Source organism: Corvus hawaiiensis, chromosome 5 (assembly GCF_020740725.1).
Source record: "Corvus hawaiiensis isolate bCorHaw1 chromosome 5, bCorHaw1.pri.cur, whole genome shotgun sequence".
Taxonomy (NCBI): Eukaryota; Metazoa; Chordata; class Aves; order Passeriformes; family Corvidae; genus Corvus; species Corvus hawaiiensis.
The window spans coordinates 3,286,301-3,299,163 of record NC_063217.1 but is presented as its reverse complement, the minus strand read 5'-3'; the positions used below and the strand labels follow the sequence as shown (position 1 = coordinate 3,299,163).

General features: G+C 46.4%; 1 protein-coding gene across 2 annotated transcripts in view; it reads left to right on the top strand.

Moving 5' to 3' along the window:
- The window catches only part of PTPRA (protein tyrosine phosphatase receptor type A), a 114,633-nt gene that overhangs the window by 57,139 nt on the left and 44,631 nt on the right, over positions 1–12,863 (top strand). The window lies entirely within an intron of this gene.

Genomic DNA, 12,863 nt, shown 5'->3' with positions numbered 1-12,863 from the left:
TCATTCGTCCTGTCCTTGAAATAAAATGGTGCTGGCTGGTGGCCCGACGGTCATCCCTCTATTTTGGGGTTCAGTACACAACTGTGGCACTGATGGCCAAGCAGTAACTTGTGCTGAAGTGTCCCTTTAAACACAGAGGGAAGGGAAATCTTATTTAAGAACTACCTGGGAACGTAACTAAGTGGAAAAAAATCTGACTTCCTCCCCCAAAGGATAATAAGGTCTCTGTTGGTGCAGAGTTGGAAGGGACATGACTCCTATTTGAGAGCACTCAGCACAGGGATTTTTTTGTTCTGCTGAAACCCAGTGGTTGGGTTGGAATTCAGGTTCAAACTTGCCATCTCAAAAAAAAAAAAAAAAAAGAAAGAAACTCGAACTAAAAATATATTTTATTCGTTTATTTTCATCATCTTGAGCTTCTGTGGAAAGCTGGTCTATCTCCAAATGTGGCAAGAGACTGCTTAGTTCTTGATTGATGAAACAGAGGAAAATCCCTGATTTCAAAGCAGTAAACTATTGTACAAACTTGGAGAAGAACATACAAATGTGAGCAGAGTTAAATGGGTTTATAAGTAGTTTTTATGCTGCTTTAATATCTGAATTCTTGCCTTGCTGGGTCATTTCTGCCATGGCTGTTGTGCTCAGAGGCATCCTCAGGAGGGTGAGATGGTCACTGCTGGTCTCTGCCTCCTCTTCCAGTAGCAAAGAGGGTCTTCACCCCTTTAGGAGTCACCACAGAGACTCCCAAATCTCCTGTAACAGAGGCTTTGCCTTCTCTCACAGTTGGGGTTTTCACTTCTGATTAATGGGTGCAGCTAATGGCTGGTTGGTTTTCGGTGTCGGCAGAGAGCTGTTGGAAGGAGAGGGGGAAAATCAAGCTGCAACAAGAGCAAATTCTTTGAACGCAGGTTTACCGTTCTCCGGCGTATTTGTACTTTTTGTTTGGCTTGCGATAAGATGCGCTGCTGTGGAATTTGCTTGGAGCGGGGATTTGCATGAATTATTGTTCCCTGCAACGTGCACATCTGTGCAAGCCCTCTCCCCGTGCTCCGCGGTACCCGAGCACCCCTTTGGAGAAGGATTTGTGTGCCGGGGTGCAGCGGTTAGCAAAAGCCGAGTGCTTGGGGGAAGGAAGGCTGCAGTGATAAAAACAAAGCTGCTGAAAGAAGGGGAAAACTCCTTCAGGGCTGTGCAGCAGCGTCAGGATTTGTGTGTTTATGCTGTGCGCCGGCTTCTCATCCCAGCGCGGTTTTGCAAAAGCAACATCCTCCTGTTAGGAAAAACTCGGGGAGGTTGTGCTTGGCCTCTCGCAGAGCTCCCTTTTATATTTAGGAAGTGTAATGCCACCAGCTACAGCTGCTGATTGATACAGCATGGCCCAAAATTATGTACAAGATGGGAGTAAACAGTCATTGGGGATGGTCTCTTGATTCTGCACTTGGAGCTTTTCATTGGAAGGGTTTCCCCCTTCTCCTAGAGAGATCTTTCTGTAAATCCCTAATTAAGCAAATGAGCTGCAGTGACATCAGTCTGTCTCCAAAAAGAGCTGGTGTTTTGGAGAAACCTTCAAGCTGCAGACTCAAATTATCCAATATTTAAAATTGTGGTGTCTCATAGGAATAGGAAGAGCGAGGAAAGAATTACTTGAGTTTTGGGTGACTTCAGGTTTCATGTACAAAATCAAGGTTTTTATTTCATTCTAAATTCTACATTGATGCTAAATCCAGTGTCCTCACTAAACCTGATGGCATTAAAAAATTTGCTTGTAATTCTCTTATTTCCTTTTCATAGAGAGTAGGAAAGGTTAAGGCAAACGTGTTGGGATGTTCATCTAAAATACTTTGTGTAATGGATTTATTTTCTGAAAAATTGGCTTTGAAGGGGAAAACTGGGAGAATTCCTTCCCCCTAGAGCATCAGAGCAGGTGTGGGTGGTGCGACAGGTGGAGCATCAGTGGTCCCATCCTTTGTGAGGTCCTGGGTTGGGAAGAGCACCGGTGTGTGTTGAAAGCAGTCAGTGCAAGGTGCTAAATGCAATGGGGACGTGGCATTGTGTGGAGCTGTATTTGAGCCTGCAAAGCACTGCCAGAGCTGCTTGAAAGGGCAGAAACCATCCGGGTGTGGAGGGGACAGTCCCACTGACACCACTGTGGTGCCCAGTGCCGTGTTTTGGAGAGGGGGAGCGCTAAAACCACGGCTCTTGTTTCAACAAAGCCCATCCAAAGCCATCCACAACCTCTGCAGCATCCATATCCTCCTCCCTCTGTGCTGCCAGCACCTTTGGGAGGTGGGAGCCACCCTGACGTGCCCTGTGGATTTGCAGAAGAGCTCGACACGTGTGGTTTCCTCCACCGGTTCCAGCAGCGCCCGTCACCGAGCTGTTGTTTTCGGTGCTACCCACAATAACTGAAATGTCTTTCCTGTGAGATAAGTCAGTAATTGTGGTTGGCTCCTTCCTCTGGTGTTTGTTCTTGCAGGAACTTGAAGCTTCGTTTATCACGAGGGTGCTGCTGCTGCTCTCCTCCGGGGGTACCCTCAAGCCTCTCCTTCAAGGATTGCTCCTCAAAAAAGTGCCACAGCTTCATCTTCTCCCCAGGCACAAGCAGTTGTGACCAGGTTTCATGAGATGAGATAGGAGGTGGTGGGTCAGGACTCATCCCAGCTCTGCACTGCTTTATCCTGGTGGATTTTGCTTTGGTTGGCCAAGGCCTAAAGTGGTTTTTCCCCCACTTGGATTTGCGGTTTCGGTCAAAGGCACCACCCTGTGCAGTGCTTCTGAACTCTTTAAAGATTGCTCTGACATTTTGGGACTTGCTGATGTGCTGGCTGATCCTTGGAGTACATTTTGGAAACACAGAGTTTGCCCAGAGACCAGAAATCACAAGTGAGGGGTGCTCCTAAATCCCATCCACACTTCTCCCCACCTCTTTCCTGTGAAGCTTCAAACTTCTACATGAAATTTGATATCACAATTGAGGTGAGGTGAGCTGACCTGGCCTGCTGCATCCTAAAAAATACCCTGGGATTTGTAGGGACTGCTGCACAGAGTGCAAACCATCATTCCCAGCACACACCTCCAGCACTGGGCTGTTGGAGCTGAGCATGGAATGGGGACAGGAAAGAGAAAACTCCTTGCAGAAACCACACCAGGTAGCGTGTCGGGACCTGCAGCCCCTACCTGGAGCTGCTGGGTATAAATAAACACATCCACCCTCTGTCTTACTTCTGACAACTGCCTCCCTGAGGAGTAGTTTATTTTTTTTTTTCCCCAGCAGCTTGTTCTGCAAGCAGGTTTCCTCTTGCAGGTGATTAGGAAAACCTCATTTTTATGTTAATTAGGCATAACTATCAGTGCACAGACATCAACTGCTCTCACATCCTTCTGAGACGTGCGATTTTTATTGAAATTCAGTCCTGAAAAACCGATACCAGCAACTGATGTACCTGTTGCCTGAGCAGATGGGAAACTGCACCAGAGGGGTGGGTGCCTCAAAAATATGTTGCCAGGGTGTAGCAACCACAGGTTCAGCCTTCAGGAGGGTTGCAGCTGCCGTCAGTTTAGGTTTTTAGTGGTGTTTGCTTGCTAAGTTTGAGGGTTTCCTCAACAACTTGTCTCCACTGAGATCAAGCTGTGCTAATTTAGTTAATTGCAGCTAAGCACAGCTACTGCTAACACGGGTGGGCCTGCACCTATAGGAACAATTCTTTTCCATGTTCATGTCTCCAAACACATCCCTGCTTTGATTATATTTGGTCCTATGAGAGGGTTGAGTTGATCCACATCTTCAGTAGAACAGATCCTTCATTTTGAGCAGATTGGCTGCCCCATTCCTGGAAGTGCTCAAGGTTGGAAGGGGTTTGAAGCACCCTGGTTGAGTGGAAAGTGTCCCTGCCCATGGCAGCAGCGTGGAACTAAATTGTCTTTAAGATCCCTTCCATCAGAAAAGGAAAGGGAATTCAGTCAGGTGTGCTTGGGGTCTGTTGGTAAAACACAAGTGCAGCTGCTTTGGTGACATTTTTTTCACAGTACCAAGCCTAGAGAACACTGGAGGTGGAGGGGCCAGAGGAGAACATCTGGTCCCAGCTGATACAAACCAAAATCCATGAAATTCTGGACCTGCACCCAGCAGTGGTACAATTGGAATTGCACTGTCTTGCCCCAAGACCATGTGCTATAAACCACGTGCAGGTTTCAGGAACACGTTTGCCCAGCCAGACGCAGGTCAGCAACGGGATTAGCCAGGTCAGTGGTTGCTAACACCATTAACTTCTCCTATCTCCTTTTCCAGAACTCAGTTCTCGTGATGTTATTTAAGGATTTTGTAATCCAAATCCTTGAGGTTCCTTGCTGAAAGCTAAAACAAATACATCCATCTTATCAGGTCTTTCCAAGAGCAAAGCATGGAAATCCCCTGTCAGGCTGGCACCGTCACCGGTGTTTTCCTCTCTCTCCACCAGCGACTTTTCCTTTAATATTGCTGTACAAATCTTCCCTGGATTATGCAACGATTAAGAAGAAAATTACACAGGAATCTGGCAAGGGACACATGGACCCCTCGCAGCTCCAGCTGGTGGGTGGATGGATTTGTGATGCATTAAACACACGGACGATCTACTTGTGGTGCAGAACCACCAGTGCTTGGTCAGGGATCTGTTCCCTTTTCACACAGAGTCATCCTGAGGGCAAGCAGATATTTGGGTTGGGGATTTTTGTATGTGGATGTACACAGGGATGTAAGGCAGGCTGGAAAATGGAATTATTCTGTGTATTTCCAAGGGCTGTGATCCTTTACCTGTGGTGGTGTAAGGTGGGTGCAATTTTATGGGAAGTGATACCTGGCAGCAGGTAAACGGCTGCAGGTGGGGAGAAGCCAGACAAGCTTTTGATGCGTAAATCCTCCAGTTCTGACACAAAATGTGAATTTGTCTTACAAACTCCACCGGTTGCTCTGAGCTTCATCGAAATATAACAACACTTGGGGTGAGAGAGGGCACAGTTGGCACCTGTGGAGCCAAGGGATGAACTCGCTGGGGAAGGAGGTAAATTATTGCTTGGGGAACATGGAAGGGTGATCTGGGGACCAAGGAGGAGGACAGCTTTAGAGAGAAACTAGATTTTGGTTGACCATTGCTGAGGGAATTTAATTCCCAAACTTGAATTTACTGCATTTTAGAGATACCCATCAGTATGCAAGACATTTTCCCTTTCTCTCCTGTCCTCTCTTAGCCAGGTACTTCTGCCCAGCGTATAAGTTGCAGTGCAGGAGGTGGGGGGTGTACCAGGTGAAATGTGGAATATTTAGGGAAAGAAATACTGTGATCCATAGTTTTGCTGCTGCAGAGAGCATTTGTGGGATGGGAGCTGTGTCTGAGCTGCTTGGCTGGGTTCTGCTTCCATTTGATGTGGTTCGTGTGCCTTGGTGAGCAGTTCTCTCTTGGGAGAGCTGGAGGGAGAGGAGAAGCTCTTTAAAGTGAAACACTTCAAATACAGATGGAGTTTATACTACAATAAAGCTGTGTTTTACCTCTTCAAGTCTCTTTTTCCCCCGTGGAAGGTGCCCAGCTTGGCTGCACCTCACTCAGCAGATGTTCTTGGCAACTTCAGGTCTTACCTTGGGCTGAGCTTTGAGGAAGCACAAGGTCAACCTGCTGTCGTTCTGGAGGAAGTTTGTAGGTTCAAAATCCAACTAGACCTGTTCCTTAATTAAAAAAAAAAAATAAAAAAGCAAGCAAACAAAAAATGTTAGTATGGACCTCTTCCAGTCTTGTGCAAGGGGGTAGGGAAGTCATAGAATCACAGAACCATAAAATGCTTTGGGTTGAAAGAGACCTTAAAGACCATCTAATCCAACCTCCTGCCATGGGCAGGGACACCTTCCACTAGACCAGCTTGCTGAATCAACAAGATCATGTGAGCAAGACGATGATTTTGCAAAAAAACTTTTTATTTGAGACAAGCTAGTTTTGAGGATGAAATGTTGCTGTTTCTTCCCCAAAATGAGTGGATGTTATGGCATCCAAACTGACACCTGAGCTTCTGAGGCACAGGTGGGACTGAGCAGGATGGTCTCTGCAGCTGCATCCCGTTTGGGTTTAGTTATATAAGGTTCCTCCTTGCAGAGAAAACTAGTGGTGGGGTGAGAGCTCTGTAAGAGGGGGAAAATGGCTCAAGGGACTAAGCAGTAGAAAGGTGGTGGAGTAGCTGTGGAAGCTGGGTTGGGTTTTTCAGGAGAGAAGTTGGTCAGGATTTGTGTTGTGTTGGTGTTTTAGTCTATGCAAGAGGACTCAGATGTGAGGAAGGAAGGGATGGGAGTTCAGCAGGCACCTGCTGGGATGTTCAGTGTCTCCCTGCCTTCATCCCAAAGGTGAACTCAAAATCACAGGTAGTGACCATGAACAGTGTGAAGGGTCTGGATGGAAAGAGTTAAATCTAAGCAAAAATGAAATTATTTGGAAGGGCTGGAGCTCTGCCCTTCAGTGCTTCCCCAAACTGGAATGTTCAGGGAGCCCCAGGAATGGCTGAAACACCTCGGGATCCTCGTGAAGGGTGGTGTTGGCTGGATTTTTATCTTCCCAGTCTGTCTTGGAGTGAAAACACAGCAGAGAGGATGAGGTTTCACACGGGGAGAGCAGGTGTCCTCTAAAGACACCAGTCAGTGCTGAAAAACCAACCTGAAACTCCAGCTGCAGAGGGTCAGTGCCTCCAGCTGCCTCAGGCCATGCCACTGCCAGCTCAGCATGTCTCTAAATGCTGCTGGGGAAGGAAAGCAGAGCCCTGGTCCTGCAGGTGCTGGGCTGCAAGAATACCTTGACATGCACATTGTGGTGCTGCTCCACCTCCTTCCAGAGCTGCCAGATGCTCAGTTGGGCTGTCCTGGAGCTCAGACACACCTTGGGCAGGATGGAGATTTGTTTCCTCAAATGACAGGTCACAGGAAATGAATTTTCTCTTCAGCTGCCACTGTGGTCAACCTGGCCTGAGTGCCATCAGCAGCATTAAAACCACCCTCAGATATTTCGCCAGGGATGCTAACAGGTGTCCACAGCATGAAAACAAACTGGGAATCCCCGTATGGCACTGGTTTTGAGCCAGTTGATTGATGGAAGGTCAGCTTTGCAGGAGGATGCTTCCCAGCTACTGTTTTGCTTCACCGGTGAATCTGTTAAAAGTCCTTTTCCCAAGCAGCCAGAGGTTCCATCAAAACCTGTTTAATATCTATTTCTTTATTTTTATGTGCTTTGAACAGGGCCTGAAATGTTCCATTTGGGAAGATGGTTTAGTGAGATGTTGGCTGGCAACCCAGCTCTGCATTAACTGCTTTAAAACCATCTACTCCCCGCTTCCATTTTATTTGCCTTTAAATAAAAAAAAGATAATATCTGCTAGACACCGGTTTGTTCATCCCTCAGGCGGGTGTTCAGGAGTTTTCATTGTTTTTAAAGTGGCTGTTTCTGGGCTTTTGGAAGGGCTGTCAGCTTGCTGAAGTCCATGATGGATCTGTAAGAGGAATCTCACAGGAATCCTATCTGCTTAATTGGAAATGCTGGTTAAGGGATGGGATGCAGACGATCACCAGGATGCTCAGCCACACCTTTGGTCCACACACTGTGCCCTGGGCATCCGTACTTTGTAATCTCATGGGGGCAGCCCTGGAGTTTGAGCTTTAGCAGGGGAAGAAACTCTTCCTCAGTGCTTCATGTCTTGCTTGTAATGAAATGACTTTATTTTCTTGTGCAGCAATCGTAATTTTAATAAATTTTCCCCGTCACAAAAGGAAAGAAATGTCGTGAACTGATTTGCTGCTTCTCTTCACTGTGAGGCAGATTTTTCCTTTTCAAAGGAAAATACCTTTTAAAACATTTGCTCTGCTTTTCAGCTTGAATGATTTCATCCATACTCTGATTTTTATTAACAAAGGCTCACAGCAAGATGACTTTCAGCCCTTTCAGCTGTTGATTTATCCCAGTCTTTATTCTTGGGAGCAAAAATATGGAAAAATTCTCTGTTACACAATTTTTAACATACATTTTCAGAGTTTCATACCACAGGGTGTTGTGGGGTTTTTTTTCCCCAGTGATGCTTTAACATCTGAATTTGGTACAATTCGCTGCTTTTGAAGCATTTGGTGACTTTTGCTTTGTGCTTGATCCAGTTTTGATGTGAATTCTGTTTCGGGGGAGGAGCAACATTATTTTTTTTCTCACCAGCCTACATGGCATTTAATCCATCTGGAGCACGTGGCTGCTGTAATACAGAAACCACACTCTTTTTTTTTTTTCACAAATTCTTCCCTGTGTGACTTCAGTAGTTAAAGCTGGTTCAGTCTCCTGCCCCGGGACCGCTGTGCTGGAAGCTGAAATCTGTTTGTGTTTAAAGATGCTGCTTCTATTTTGGTCGGAAAATGCATCATTGAGAAGTCTTTCTTCCCACTAGCTGCACACTCAGCCTGAAATACAATTTCCAGGGGCACATCCTAATGAAATAACCCACTGGGACACAAAAAAACCTGCTCCTGGTAGTGGGACCAAGCTGGATGCTTCCCAAAGAGAATAAGTTAAAGTCTTGTGTAGCAGAGGTTGGGCACAATCGAGGTTAGTGAGTGATGAGATGGTGTTAGGAGAAAGTTGTTGGCTAAACAAAGTCTGATGTGTTACAGGATAGGAATTTTTATACTGGATGCAGTATCTCATCAGCAGAAAATAGCAGGAATATGGAAGCACTGAAGGTTTTGGGGCTGTTGGTGGATGAGAGGCTGGACATGCCCTGGCCATTCCCTGGGCTGATCCCACCACGTGGGCAGCAGGAGAAGGGGAGGATTCCGTGCCTGAAGAGGCTCCAAAAGAGCTGGAGAGGGACTTGGGACAAAGGATTGAGTGACGAGACAAGGGGGAATGGCTTCCCACTGACCAAGGGCAGGGATAGATGGGATATCGGGAAGAAATTCTCCCCTGTGAGGATGAGGAGGCCCTGGCACAGGGTGCCCAGAGGAGCTGGGGCTGCCCCTGGATCCCTGGAAGTGTCCAAGGCCAGGTTGGACAGGGCTTGGAGAAACCTGGGCTAGTGGAAGGTGTCCCTACCCATGGCAGGGGGTGGAATGAGCTGATCTTTAATGTCCCTTCCAACCCAAGCCATTCTGTGATTCTGATTTTAGGATGATATTTTCGTTCAATTTAAATAGGCTGGGATGCAATGAGGGTTATTAGTGGAGCAGTTAATTAACCCATGGGACATGTGAGGACGTGCAAGGGCTGTCTGGGCACAGCCAGTATCACTCAGAAAGCACCAAACACAGTCATTTCACCTGGAAACTTGGGATTCACAGGAGAACAGGAAGAGCAGGGTTCTCAAAGGTACATCCAGGGATGTGCTCTCGAACCAAACTTCAGAAGTTAACAACATGGTGAAGAATGAAGGAATTTCTCCCCTAAAAATGGATGCAGTTGCGTAGAGGATGTGTGCAGGAACTGAAGAAACCCCCCTACAGTTACCTTTCCATCAGTGTCACTGCCTCCCTCACACGGATCGAGATGAATCCAGTGGGAAGGACACAACACTGGAGAAGGGGTTGGGTGTCCCTTTGTGACAGCCACCATCCCCACCAGCTGATGATCCTGATGATCCTGCTCCTCTTATCTCACATCATACACCCCATCCTTACCAGTACTCCTAGAGGGATGTACAGAGCCTCTGAGGCAATTGAAGTGCTCACAAGTATTTGAATGTCCCAGTAAGTATTTATCTGCAATTAAGGTCTTGGAAAAACATTGTGAAACACGAGCCATCATGAGAGTCCTGCTTCCCTTTGTGGCAAACTGGCAAATGCTGGCTTTGATCCTCTCTTATCCCCATGGATCTGAGCCATCTTCTTTCTTCTTTGCAAGGAGGACCCACAAAAGCAGCTGGGACTGCGCACAGGGCCCCGAACAAGCGGCAGCCAGGCTCATCTCTCCAATTTTCAGGCTCACCAGCGCCTTTTGTGAGATAGTACCAGCTTTGGTACTTCAAAGAAAGGTGTCAGAAATGCAAAAATGAGCAATTAAGGATTAATCTGCTTGTGGGGATGGGTATCTGCCTCCCCCTCCTGATTGCACTGTAAATTAGTGGTTGACTTGAGCCCTGTAGTGGAGCTATTTATACCTCGAAGGTTTGAATTATAGCTGGATAGATTATATCATCCCTTTGTTTAATCCTTTTTCCTTTCTTCTGTCAGGCTTTTGACCTCAGTGATTTTCAAAGCAGTCAGATTCGCTTCCTACGGTTTTCTTGTGATGGTATTTGTATCCAGGAAAGGGGAGGAGAATTTAGATGGCTTTTTCTGTACCATTTTATTTTCTCTTGCTCGCCCTTACTCATTTCCTCATTCAGCAGCCCAGTCCTTTTTTTTTCTTTTTTAACCTTTTTAGGCGTTTTCGTTTCACAACCGTCATTGCCTTTCTAAGGCTTTTTATTTTCTAGGGCTTCAAAACAGCAGAGGTGAGGGGCAGCCTGGGTGAATATTCCACTTTATAGGCTTGAATCTTCCCAAAAAGCTTTGGAATGAAGATCTGCCACGCACCTGCCTGCTGGTCAGACCTACAGCTCTCCTTCCCCCCCCGCCACCCAAGGACTGAGTGGTGTGAGGGAGGGTGTTGTTGCTCTTGGATTTATTGGCTGTGATTTTGCAAATAAATGCTTTATAATCACTTCCTTGCTGCTCCTTGCAGCCAAGAAAGGGAGATGTGCAGCCAGGGAAGGGCAGGCTGCCTCCCTGTGCTCCAGCTTTCCCTGTGGATGTGCATTTCCTATTTCCAAGACTGCTTTATTTTAGACCTCTAATAAGTGTTAGAGGGTTTAGAATGTATATTTATTCTTACAGCTCTCTAAAAGTTGCATTTTAAACAAAAAAACCCCAAAGTTGGCCCCGGGTCAGTGGCTGCAGTGGTTCCTGGCTCTTTGCTCTGCTGCTGCAGTTTGGATTTTCCCGTACTTCCCGTCCAGGAGAAGCCATCAGAAAAATAAAGGGCACAGGAGATGTGGAAGTCAACTGAATATTTTTAACTATTAGAACATGCTGTACAAGGGTGGGAATTAAACTTTGCTGCTGGAGCAAGCAGAGTTCCTCTGCAGTGTGAGCTTCTCTCACATCCTCCTCCATGGGTTTTCCTACCTGGAGCAGCCCTCCCATCCAAAAAAATCCCGTTGGCCTTCAGATCCTTGTGTAGCAAGGACTTACACACAATGTTTTGAACAAGAGGGAATGAAGATATCCAGCAGAACTCCTGACAGGAGTGGAGACCTTTAAAAGTGAAGCTGAGCTGGGCTGGACACCAGCTGGTGGGAGCAGGAACATCTGTGGGATGGGAACAGCTTTTAATGACTTGTAATTCCCCATCCCTGTACTTCCCAACCCCTGGAAGTGTTCAATGCCAAGTTGGATGGGGCTTGGAGCAACCTGGGCTGGTGGAAGGTGTCCCTGTGCCAGAGGGAGGATCTTGAAGTAGCAGGAGGCTCTTGGATCTAGTGGGTCATTATTTGCTACAGTGGGAGAATTTCCATTATGATCAAACCCAAAATCACGATTTTTTGTAATAAATTAGAATAGCTTTTACCACCAGATGTGGGTGTAAAATCCTGTGGGGAAATAGGATGGTGGTTGGAGTAGAGTTTTCCGATCTAGTGGTTTTTAGGACTTTTTCAGTGGAAAAGTCATTGCATTTTTGATGCCCTTTATCAGCATGTGCTTAACCTCCAGCCTGGTGGATATTTGGGGGTTTGTTTATCTTTTGCAGCCCTTCCAATTTTTGTGAACAAATAATATTTCTTTGGAGCAGCATTTGAGCCCTTGGTCCTTTTTTTCTCCAAGCTGCTGCCCACAATTTGACCACATCTCAGCCTTTCTCCTCCATGGTATTTCTGGGAAGCCGAAGCTGTTGCCTGGTGCAGAAAGGCCAATCGTGGGATAAACTCAGATCCTGCATCTGGAATGAAGTTGGGAATATTCATCAGGCAACACCAGTATCATAACCTTCATTTTCATACATTTGGGGAGTGTTGCAAGCAATTAAGGCTGATCAGATGGGACGGGTCCCTCTCCTCTCTCCCCTTATCCCACCCTTTCTTACTCTTTTCTTTGCCTTCATTCCCTCCTCCCTAAAAAAGGAGCAGGGGAAAGAAAAGCAAAGTAACTTGTATGGATAGAGGGGACGTGTAATTATGAGCAGTGGGACCAATTTAAAAAGGAAGATTTCAGAGAGACTCAGACTTCCTTTGACGTGTTGAGGGGTTTTTGGTAGAGGATAAAAGGAAAATAAACTAATTTATTCCTAGATTGTAATTCCTTTTTGGTATTAATCTGTTTCATTAGTGTAGTTCATAAATGCACACAGGCAGGGGAGAGAGGGGGGCTGCAAATTGAAATGAAGATACTGTTGAAAGGAAAGTCTTGCTAGGAAAGGCTTCCTGCAGGGAGCAATCATATCCCAGGAGAAGAGCTGGAAACTCCATCGCTTTGGACTTTTGTAAGGGAGACTGGATGGAGCAATTTGGGAAATTTCTTGTAGGGAGCAGTTTTTCTGCATGGTGGGTAGGACCAGATGATCTAATCAATCCCTTCCCTGGCCAGTCCATGTGGTTTTCATTTCCTCCTGCTGAGAGGTGGGGAGGGGAGCTGAGCTGGGGAGTGTGGTGGCCTTAGGGATCACTCACTGCGTACAGGGTTGCTGTTTTCCTGGGCTGTGATTCTGCCACTCTGAAATATTTTCAATTAAATGTTTTCAATTAAAATAGACTTTTTATCCCCTGCTGTGACTCTTCCTAGGCTTAGGAGGATGTAACCCTCTTTGCAGGGAGTGCTCTTCACCTTCCCTGAAGCTGCAGCTGAGGCA